The sequence below is a fragment of the Strix aluco genome, chromosome 1 (genome assembly GCF_031877795.1).
Source record: "Strix aluco isolate bStrAlu1 chromosome 1, bStrAlu1.hap1, whole genome shotgun sequence".
Classification (NCBI taxonomy): Eukaryota; Metazoa; Chordata; class Aves; order Strigiformes; family Strigidae; genus Strix; species Strix aluco.
In genome coordinates, this window is record NC_133931.1 from 82,447,751 (window position 1) to 82,459,918 (window position 12,168).

General features: G+C 39.9%; 1 protein-coding gene across 2 annotated transcripts in view; it reads left to right on the plus strand.

Moving 5' to 3' along the window:
- Nucleotides 1-12,168, plus strand: part of FBXL7 (F-box and leucine rich repeat protein 7) — a 196,912-nt gene that overhangs the window by 155,767 nt on the left and 28,977 nt on the right. The window lies entirely within an intron of this gene.

Sequence of the window (12,168 nt, forward strand, 5' to 3'; positions counted from 1 at the left end):
GGAGTGTTCTTTTTGCTTGTACAGCAAAGTTGACTTCAAACTGCACTTGTGGATCACAGATTGCTGTTTTGATTTACACTCTTCAGCCACACAAAGTTGCAGTTGAAAGCCAAGATTATTTTTTTTCATGGGCTGGTGAAAATGTTACAATGGTAGAGCAGATTATGCTTGCATCTTGCATCTTCATTCTCTTTCCTATCCCCCAGTGCAGAAGCTCAAGCAACTGTTATGGCAAGTCTGGGCATAGTCCCTCAAACTGAGCATTCAGATCTGACAGCTCCCAAGAACCTGAGTGCTTGCACTAAGCATGCAAAACTTGGCTCTACACAGAATTTCCGAAAGGGCAAGAGCTCTTCCATGTGTTCTTGGGAAAGAGATGTAAATATCATCCCTGAATAAGTTAATGATGCGCTAACCTAGCATATAAAGTTTGTGGAGTTGCCTTTAAGTATGCTAAAGACATTATGGCTTGAGAAAGAAATTAGTGTCTGGCAAATTATATGTTTGCATGTAAAGAACAATAGTGTCTTAAAGTAGACTTATGGGAAAATCCAGGCTATGCACATTTGTGTGCTGCAAATGCTGTGATGAGGGCAGAGTGAAAATGCCCTAGAGCATATCTGGAAACTTCAAATGGAAAGATTAGCAATAAGTGCAGAGGATGATAGTGCGTAGGAGTACAGTGTAGGGCATTATGGAGACTTAAACTGAACAAACAAATATAGAGACCTATGATCAGCTTGTATCGCAATTATTTTCTTGTTGTCATTAGACAGAATTTGAGCCAAATTATCTGAGAGTAGTGTGACTCTGAAAGTGTTACTAAACCCAAGTTTCAGAATGGCTTTCTGGACAAATTCTAGTCTTTCTCCTCTTATGTTAGCATCTCTACTTCTCAGATACGGAACCTTGAAGTAACCAAAGAGGAATGTTTTTCTTGGTCAGGAAAAATTTTCCTGGAACCAAGGAAAGTGAAGGCATTAGTCCAGTTTCCAGCAGAATCTGACACTTTCATTGGCATTTTTTTATCTTATTTAGGGCATGAAATATTCCAAGAAGCAATTGGACAAACTGATTAAAAATTGAAAATGAAACACCTGATTTTGGTGCTAGGATCTGATTAAAAGTTATTGGTCTTATAATAAAGTTTACTGTTTGAGAGATGCTATTAAAGGTAAAATTGAATTTTCACCGTAAAGTTTATATGATCGTGTTTATTAACGTTGCTTTCCCTAGAGTCACTTACATTTTGTTTAAGTAAAATACATAAAAAGTTAAATACTGGTCTGGCTAGGTTAAGGCAGTTATATGTTAAGGTCCTTTCCTTTCCTCATTACATTTTTATAAAGATCAAAAGTTTCTGTATTGAAGGCCTACATTCAAGAAAACTTTGTAGTCACATCAAATCAGAGTGAAAATGGAATAGTTTGCCGCTCTATAATACAAGCAATGCTTTCAGAACGCTCTGCAGTATAAACGTAAACTTCAGAAATTTGGAAGAAGTTGCAAGTATAAATATTGAGATCCAGATTAAAACATGTTTTACATTGGCATTGAGTGGGTCTTGTGCAAATATATAAAATAAGACCCACTTATTAAATATTTGTAAGTAATTCTAGCCTATCACATAAAGATTGAGTCTGAATTCTTTGAAAATAAATCTCATGAACCAACACAATAATATCTAAATTTTGAGCTATTGATAAGATTGTGAGCTTCTTTTTCTAAATCCCTGATTTTTGTACTTTAAAAAAGGAACAAATTCAGTTTTAAATTCTTTGCTCTCCTCTGCGTCAAACCCTTGATTCTTTTATATTTACAGTTTTTAACATAAGTTGTTAAATAATACATTTTTTTTCTTTTCCTGTAGACATGATCAAATGCATTTTGTTTCACATTGTACTGCACTTTCCCTCCAGCTATACAGAAGAGGCTTGTGTGCAATGAATGCTTAACTTCAGTAGGCAAAGTGAAACTCTTGATGCTAAAACTAAAACTCTAAGCATGTCTCTTCAAAGATGTATTTTAATAAAGAGGGTGCTGACTAAAACTGATGTACAACACCATCTCTTCCTGCTAAGAGGCACACAGGAGAGTCAAACTCCAAGAGCTCGCATGGCGTTGTGTAGAGTGTTTTGGTTAGATACAGCTATTTGACTTTGAATCCAGCACTTTGGACCACACACCTTTTGGCTTTGTTTTCCTTCTCTTTGTTTCTGACAAGGAAAAAGTTTTCCAGGCTGAGGGTGTTTTAGGGGGGCTTTTTTTGCCTTTTTTTTTTTTTTTCTTTTAACACTGGTTCATAATTTGACTCACTCTGTTTCAGGGTTTGTAGAGCTGTTAACAGTGTTTACTGCGTAAGCTGGGACAGTGTTTACTTTTTTCTTTAGTAATTTTGTTTCTCCAATCAGTTCTGTACTGTTTCCTTCCTGAATGTGCAAAGGTGATGGAGGCTATAAAAAGACTATTAGAGTGTAAAGAAGTGGGAATATAAAACAGTGATACAGATCTCCTTTGGAGCGGTTTCTAAGATGGAGAGTAACAAGTTTCCCTTAAGCTGCGCATTGGTTAGTCTCTATGAACTACACCTGGGTTCAGAGAAATATTAAAATTACAAATGTTGAAAAAAGGACGGGATTTTGCATGAGCTAGGAGAAACTACTGAGGGAGCACATGAGAGAAGCTTGATGACCTACCTGCTGCACAAGCAAAACGACAGAGTCCCTGAGTGAGACAGGGCTGCTTTTTCATGCTAGAAGGTCAGCTGGAGTGGAGAGCAACTGCAAAAGGGCTGTGGGCTTTAGGGAACACAGAGAATGAGGTAACACGCATACAGCTTTTTATCCCTTGTTCTGGGTGACTTACGCTATTTGAAGACATGAAGGGGAGCGGGGGGAGGCAGAGTGTGTGAGAAGGTCACTGGCTGTTAACTATACTCCAAGGCCATTTGGGTCTGCAGAGGATCATGGAGGCTGTCCTGCAATGTGTAAACTAAGTCTTGGGCTAGAAAGTCAAATGGTAGGATCCTGTCCCAGGAAAAGGCACATTCCTGATTGAAGAGGTTCACTTGGAAAGAATCAGAGATGTATCAGTGATGAGACTAGTGCAGTAGCAATGGTATTATTTAGTGTCTGTAACTCTATTTAGTGTCTGTAATTTAAGGCATTAGGCAGTGTTGTGGTCCATTCCACGACCCATTCGCAATAGGGAACTAAAGGTATGATAAGCATGTGCATGTACATATTTTGAAGCAGAGGTCTTAGGTGGTGCTATGAAAAATGAGGAATATTGGGAAAAACCCTGCAGAAGATTATGGCAATAGGCAAGAATTTCTTAAGGTGAGATCTTTCAAAATGTATACTGGTCATAGAGAAGAGGGCATGGAAATCAAACGGTGGTTCTGAGAAGAGTTTTATTAGTAAGAATACCAGTAGAGTAGTCGCTTGCATAAACATTTAAGCTAGATGGTCAAGTAGACACTAAACAATATGACAGCAGTCTTTCAGAAAGAAATGCCAGAAGAGGTAGCATGAAACTCAGAAGATGAAGCTAGTCAAATGAAGCAGGCTGAGATAAACACACCAAATAGTAAACTATTTTTAAATAACTGTGCAGAATAAAGATGACCATTGCCTTAAATGGCAGGGGTGAGGCTCAAGGCAAGTGGTGACTCAGAGGTGAGAGGGAACTTATCAGTATTGATTTTTTTTTTTCCTGTAATGGCAGGTAAACTTGTGAAGTTCTTCTCTGAGGTATGCTATGTGCCTTTGTGCTTACACTTTTGGAGCGCTGACAGCGATCTCGGCTATCACATGTGGGACTGCATGGCTTATAGCTACCCTTGTCAAGTGAGCAGGGTTAAGCTCCAGGATGGGACTGGCTAGGTTCTGGCAGTTCTACAAGGCAGCTGAATGCCTTTGGTGACTGGCCACCACAGCTCCTAAAAAGATGGTGGTGAGGCTTTTCTTCTGAAGGTTTGCATGGTAAAAGATGAGGATTCAAGAAATCTACCTTTATTTTTTCTGTAGAAAAGTCAATTAGTAATATTTTGATGCTCAGTATACCTTTCTGGAGAGCAGTATAGGTTTTCTCTCAATTTACAGCTGTTTTTTGTGTGTTGATAACACTGCAGTTGTCAGCCTAACCACAGTGATTTATCTCACTGATAATGTATCATATAAACCATTGAAGGGAGTGGGTTTTTTTCATGTTATGGCAATGTGCCTCCTTACCACAGGTACTGTATTTCTAGTGATGCAGACTGAGCATCCAAATATATTTGTAATTCCTTTTCTGATGCTAAGTTATGAACGTCTTTGTTCCTGCTTAGTTCACTTCCCTTTTTCTTAATGCTCTCACTGTTCCCTACAGGTGTTTAGTATACTTTAAAAGCTGTAATAAAGTTGTCAGATGATACCTGTTCCTTTTCAAATAACCTGAAGGGAACTTAGATCTTAGCTTATTTATTTATTTGTGTGGCTCTTCATTGTTCCTGGAGTACAGCAGACCATTTCAGAAACAGCAATAGTGTTGGAAAAAAAGTATAAAATATATGAAAACTGAACTCCAGTGAACTCTGTGCATGATGTGTTTTGTTTTGCTGCTTTTTCATTAAGTTGCTTTCTTACCTTTTTCCTCTAACCAAACCCTTTAAAAACACCTTGGTGGAGTTTCCTTGTTTTATCAATTACAGACCCACTGTGTTCTCAGCACTACTGTTAAAATAATGTTTTTGATAGAGTTGCTCATTATTACAAAAGTGACCTTTCTGTACTGGTAAAATTAGGGCAGTCTTGAAGGTCAGCATGAACAATTCACTGAAGCAGCTTCACTTCAAGTTGACTTCTCCCTTCCTGGGATTAAACCCCTGGACAGGCATTAGCTCCCCTGGCTCTCGGCTTCTGCTATGCTGTTTTAGCAGCAATCCAGCTCTGCTCCAAAGCAGTACTCACAGCTGTAAGGCAGCAAAAGCTCCTTGATGCTGCACTTGGGCACTGCTTACGGTTGCTTGATGTTGTAACTACATGTGACTAAGAGGACACCCTAACGTAAGTACACTCAAGAAAGATGAATCATGCTTTGGCTGGGCAGTATTTGGTGTATGCAATACAGATAACTGCAAGCCTTGGTACTGCCTGGGAGCCTTTTTATAGAATCCTGGGCCCTGGGGGTGTGTCTCTAATTATTGCAGAAGTTCAGGAGTGTGCTGAGTGGAGAGATGCTGAAGGGGGAAAAATACATTCTGGGAAAATGCCACTGCACAGTTACTCTGTAAACTGTGCAGAAACACCACAACTGTTGTGGCTTAGGCTGCCTGATAACTGTGCAGTCCCAGAGCAGTTGTGGTAACTTTAACTACAGGATCATTCTTCCTTCCCATGCCAGTGACCTTTTCCCTTTCCTCAGGTGACAACAGCATCTTTTGCTTCTTTAGTCACTGGAAATGAATTGATTTTTCCACATCATGCATTCCCGAGGGGGGGGTTTCTAAATGTGAGCTGCTTGTGTGAGCCTGTTCCTCAGCTTCTGTTGCCTCTCATGCCCTGAAGAGGGGAGCTGTTTCTTCGTTATTACATTTTTTTTTCTCTGACAATATCAAGCAATAACTTTTAGATCCTGTTAATATTAAACCTTGTCTTTCCTTGCCATACCTGCTACAGTTCTGTTTACTCATCTTGAGACTTGGATAGCTCAGAAAATATTCTCCTTTCTTCCTTGACTAGATTTTAATAAAAGTAGTGTCAAATACCAACCATTTTCTGAATGTTTTTGTCTTGCAGGACCTTCTGGGGAAATAAAATTTCCCTTGTTTCCACCAGAGTTCTTGTATAACACTGCAGGTGGTCAGACATGGATCACAACTCTGCTGTATGATTTTTACAGATGGTGTCTGGCTGAAATTTTTAAAATCTGACAAGAAAACTCCGTCAACATTGCAGAATTCAAAATTCATTTGGAGTAATGCTAGCTTGAGCCATTGGCCCGAGGAAGGTTGGAAGTACAGGGAAGGCTGTTTCCAAAAATTAGTCTAAGAATTATTCTCCCAGTTTTCTGAACTTCAGGAAGTCCCTAACACAGTTCTGGTACTGGCAAACAAGAGAAGCTCGCTTATGCACTACACACATCAGTCTTCTGAGTTAGATTACTAGTTCTTGTGTGTGTTACCTAGGTCTACCTTACCTTTGTGCTGTTGTCAGAAAATGCACCTCTCCCGCTGTGTTTTTTCTTTCCCTTACCTTCAGACATGTTTATTAGGAAGCCTAATATTTACCCACTTAAGCAATTGACTGCACATTAAATTTTTTAGCCCTAAATGCCAGATTGCCTGTTTACAACTTAACCTTTTCTTGACCCAGTTCACAGCTTACTTTCTTGACTTATGACCCTCACCAGTTTTTCACCACCATTTGGCTCCAGCTGTTCTTATAAAAAGAGACATTTAATTGTACCTTCCAGTCACTCTTAGGGCTTGAGAACACTCATCAGTTTTAATCATGTTTGCAGTACTCTATATAGAAGAGACAGCAGCTCTTAACACTTTGCAGTATAATGTGTTTTCAGCCCTATATTTATTGGAAGTGCTTATATGGCATTCTTACAGGATTTGAAAAACCGTGTGGGAGAGGAAGGAGTCAGATTGAAAACAGTGGTGGAGCTGAACAAAAAGTATAAGCGTTATGAATAGGATAGGAGGAGAGGTGATAAGTCTTGTTCTGCAAATGTTGCCATCCTCCAGCTAGAGATCATTACTATCTCACATCCATTTATTTTGAGCCTGTCAATGGTGTCTCCTCTGTTCTCTAGTGCAAGAAAATAGGTGTGGTATAGCTTTTTAGTGACACTTGGAACTACAGTGTGTAACTGTCTGTTGCAGTCCCAAGATCTTACTCTTCATTAGTAATGATCAGCTCAAACTCCTTCACTTTGTATGGAAAATTGTATATTTATGTGTGTATGCCTGAAAGTTTATCCAAATGAGTTTCATTCATATCTACATTAAATTATTTGACAATGTAATGTCCAATAACAGAGTGTGTTTAGACATTTCTGCAGTTCTTCAGAGTAAGCCCTCATCTTTACCTCCTTGAACAGTTTAATGTAGCAAAAATCATATTCATTGTTTTCCTATTAACCACATTTTCTAGATTACTTATGAGCATATTGAACTGTCCAGATCCTTCCTTTAATGGCAAGAACCAACTGATAACTCCTACTTTGTTTCCTGTTCTCATAAATAAATAAAGACTTCATCTTTGAGATCTTCCCACGTCTCCTTTCGGCTGCCCAGTCTCTCAGGACCTTCCAGGTAGACATTAATTGAGCATCTTCTGGAAACTCAAGTGGACTATATTCACCAGATCCTTCTCTGTCCTTTTAGTACTCTTTTTTGGTTGAGGCTGCTGCACACAGAGGTTTTGTTTGACAGTTTACAAGTAATCCTAAATTTTCCATATTTTAGCTGTCTGTATTCAGAGGTCTCTAAGCGCTCGATGCTGAGCTGTGCGATAGACGTGAAAAGCTTTCTGACAGAAAGGCCAGGTTATACAGCTCAGTAATCAGGCAGTTTCTCTTCTTTGTCCATAGCTGGTGGAACTTGGGTAAATTCCCCTGCTCAGCTGGATTGCTTAAAACCTGCAGAAGGAGATGCTGGTGTCCGCACCCTGCAGTCCAGCAGGATTGTTTAAAGCAGTATCAGTGGGAACAGTTCCAGGTTAGTCTCTGCAGCACAAAAGACCTACTGTGAGCCAGATCTGTGTCCAAGATGTATTCACATTATGCAAGTATTTCCTGTTCAAGATGACTATTAATCAAACCAGACAACTCTTTTACAGCAAAAGCTTTCTATAAAATTCATATTTAGGACATGGCGTAAAGTTACTTCATAAAAAGAATTGTTGATGGTTTAAAAAAAGAATTAAAAATTAAAAAATGAGGATTGGGGAGTAAAAAGACTGCTTCTGGAAAGTAGAATGGCATTAGCTCTTGTATGATCTCATCTTCATGCTTTTCATGATTAATACTTCATATTTCTACCAGAAGATGACTGTATTTATTTAACCTTGAAAGCAGGTTCTACAAGAAGGGGAACTTGTGCTTTTATTTCAGAGGTGCCTTGCTGAGAGTGTAAAGCATCCTGCATCATGAAAGATAAGCTCCTTTATTATAACTTGGTAAGTGTCATGAAGTCCCATTACAAGATCTCTGCTAATCATATTTGGATATGGAAACTGTATTAGGGTGTGTCAGTTGCTTATAAATAGCAAAATGTACTTTCAGCCTGCAAGTGACTGGTGCTTTCCTCTTTCTGCACTGAAACATTGAATTTCAGTGAATAAAAGTTGCCTAGATGATGGGTGACTGCTACATGGAGAGCAAAACAACCACTGAACTTAAAGGCATGAGTTTTCCCTGTCATATAATTAAGATTCCCCCAATTTAGAAAATGCATTGCACTTCTGAAGTATCTTCTCATCAGGCTTTGTTGAACAAAACAACTGCCACTTTTCTGGAAGGCTTTTTCCATGCTGCGTTTCTCTTCTGTGCTCCAGCACTGGTGGTTGTGTAATGACTCAGCCCACCGAGCAGCTTTCCTTGCACCCGCCAGCCCTGTTGCTCCCTTCTGTTGACACGGTTCTGCAGCACTTGTTTTAAAAATCTCTCTTTTTTCTCCAAGATGAAGCTCAGCTACTCTAGATCTGTCCCATCCTCCTCCATCAGAAGGACCTTTATGGAGTTTCATGCTTGAAAGTATGATGGACGTTTTCCCCTACCCAGGGCATCTCATATTAAAGCTTCAATCCTTACTGACAGTGAGGAGGTGTGTGGCTGAAAAAAGGGGGAGCTGCATCACCTTTCTGTTTCCTTTCCCTACTGCTGCTGTGGCTTTCCAGGCAACTTAGCTTTCTTTTTCTTTAAGTAGATGATTTCAAAGGCTCAGTCTGGGTGTTGCCTTGTGTAGCGGAGGGCGCATGATGCAAATTCTGGTGAGGAAGGAAGAACAGCAGTCCTCAGGGTAAATAGCCAGTTGGCTACAGGCCACAGGGCTGTTCAGGTCTTAAAGTTCTGTTGGAGTTACAGGAATGACAGAGCTGATATGTAGGATCATTTTTCTGAAAACGTTAAAGGAAATCCATCTATGCTCGCTACTTGACAACTCGCTGGGAAGCACAGTCAGCCAGCCAAGTGCACTTGCATGCAGACCTCAAACGTATGTTATGTTGGCAGTATTAATTCCGAATAGAGCAGTGTTACAAAGATGTATTTTATTCTTTTGGAAGTTATAGTTTAATCCATTCTTTAGGGATACCATGGTCTTTTTAAACTCCCGGCGGTGAGTTTTTACTTTCCATCTCATCTGAACAGGCTGCAGAAGGACCAGTCAAGTGTCCAAACCTTACCCTGCCCTAATGCACAGTGACAGTGAGGTATTTATTAACTGATGTGTACTATGATTTTTTTTTTTTTTTTTGGAAGCAAAACCAGCCCAACTTTATAATGAATTTTATAGAGGTATAAAATAAAAAAACTTTATCTATTCCTCCAAACAATTGCCTTGCCTAGCTTTCATTTGAACTGGAGCAAGGCTTGATCTCTTCCTCCCACTCCTCCCCCCCATCCAATGGTTATAGCAGAGATTTCCTCTTGTTAAGTGAACTTCAGATGGAGCCCACCCTCAAATAAAAATCCAAACATTTTGCTTTGTTTTGGGCAAAGGAGGCAGCAAGGCATTTAGGAGACAGGAGAAAGACAAATAGCCTTTCTAAACAAACAAAGGATAATTGCTCTCATAAATGTGGGTCCTCATAATTTAAGAGCAATAGTTTATATACTTGGTAAGCCTTATAAACAGAGAGGGGAGACAAGGGCCAGAATTATGTTCAATAAAAGGTCCAACTCAACAAGGCCCTTGATTGTTAAATTGCGTATTTTGTGAGCCTCCGCCAAGTTTACTTGCTAGCAGCGCTGTGCTGTGTGTGCTGATAGTGACACAAAAGAGCAAGCTCTAGGAGTTTCTCTGCAGAGAGTTGTAGGAGTTGGAGGGTTCTGTGGCAGAGAGAAGTTAGAGGCACAAACAAACCATCCTGTGGATAGCAAATTTCTGTTGTGGTGTGCGATGGGATATTTTGGGTTCTGCTGGTGAATGGTTCATATACAAAGCTTAAATCTAGTATGTGTTTATAGTACAGTATATAGAAAACTAAAATGTGTGATGTATTGGCCAGATGGTAGAAATCAGTGGTAAAAGCTTTAACTTCACTCTCACCACAGGCCTCTGATAGTAGGTAACTCCATGTTTTAAGGGAGGCTGGTTAATTTACCTGTTTTGATTTCTCTCTTTTTTTTTTTTAAAGTGACATCAAGTCTTTCTTCATAAGATTTCAAAACAGTTAATGAGTGAATGTTAAAGAGTCTTCCTCTTGAATAGACTTTGTTGTGATTACTGATTTACTAGCAGAATCCTCATAGTATGTCTCAGCTTGGATCTGTTCTGTCATAAAGGATAAACAAAACTTGAATTGAAAACTGAAACTACTTCAATTAATGAACCTTAGGGTTGCCAGGTTTTTCAGAGTTGCTTGCAATATGCTGGTGATTCCAAACTGCACAGTACAGTGGTATGTCTACAGAGTTGTATTTCAAGACTGATAGCATGTCTAACTTAAGGTGTTTGAGAAATTTGTGTTATATTATGCATTGGCTTATTTCCCAAGCACCTGCACTCTGCTTGCTTTTGCTTTGTCTTTTTTTTTTTCCTTTAAACTAGATCAGTTTGTATCTGCATAAAGAGATTTTGTTTGCTGCAACTACTTACTGTTACTGTAAATTTGGTCTCAAAAGAACCCTCTAAGACTTAGTTTGAAGTTTTAGAAGGCAATCATTCTTTATTGCAGCACTGGATGCACGGGGGATCACTCCACCTAACATGCATACGCGAAAACAAAAGTTCATCTTTTATACACCTTGAAGACATGAATATTAATATATTTTCCAAGAAGTCTTCACCTTTCTGCCTATCTACTACATTTACATAATGCAGGCCTTGCAAAACTACAGTATGCATGCGTGGGGGTCTTGGGTGGTTGTTTGGAGGGTTAGCCCCCTACTACTTTTTCCCTTTTATGGTCACGAGTCTTTTGAGGACAATTTCTTCTCTGTGGATGTTTCCCAGCTCTGTTGTCTGACCAGGCTGTTCTTTCTTATCTGTCTTGTTTGAGCATTTCTGCCAGGATGTATCTATTCTCAAGGTTGGGATATCTTCTCTGTGCATTTTAATCACTCAGGCCTTGTTAAATACAAAGTTAAACATTGTTTGGTAAAAGAATTTCTTAATATGCCCCCCCCTTTGAGACTTCCAGGTATACACAACTGGGGACAACATAACCACATAAGGTATAATGGAATGCTTCTCTTACCACTAATTGTTACAGACCTCAACTTACAGGCACCAACCGCTCACAGGCATTAGCTAGCAGGCATCACTACTGCCTGTGATGGTGGACAAGTTACACCTGGCTCTGGGTCCATGATTTTTACTACTTGTGCTGAGAAACAACAGATTGCATTTCAGGAGCCATATCTGAATGCTCATAGTAGTAGATGGACCTCAGGACAGAGAAAGATGCATGGCAGGGTGAGCACAACTATTAGATGTGTTGCTTACTGTGGTTTCCAGTTTGTAATATTCTGCATCATCTTCATGGGGTGTCTAGCACAGTTGGGTTGGTGGCACCATGTGGTCATGCCAACCTATAATATTCCTTTGAGGAAAGAAATCTTTCTGTGGCTCTGTGAACCTTACTTGCCTTTAATGTTCCAGTACCAGAAGGTGCAATTTCAAGGAAACAGACCTCTTCTGTGACCAGACTGAGCTTGCCATCTGAGAGCTGCTTCTCAGGCTGCTAGGTGATTATTGGTGACTAATTAGGTGTGCTAGAAGTAAGCTGCCAATGCTACGGTGGGGAATGCAGGGGGCAGTTAATACTGTAGCATGCTTACAGTTGATTGAAGTCACTTAGGTGCCTGTCAACTGCTTTGAGAGCATGGGTGTCTCAAAGTGCCCTGGGGCTCCTTCGTTCCTTCCCTGTTACCAGGATCACGTAAGTGGCAGCTGCAGAGGTGGCCGCTCAGCTCTGATGAGTGCTGTGCCTGGTTGTGTGCTGAAGCTGG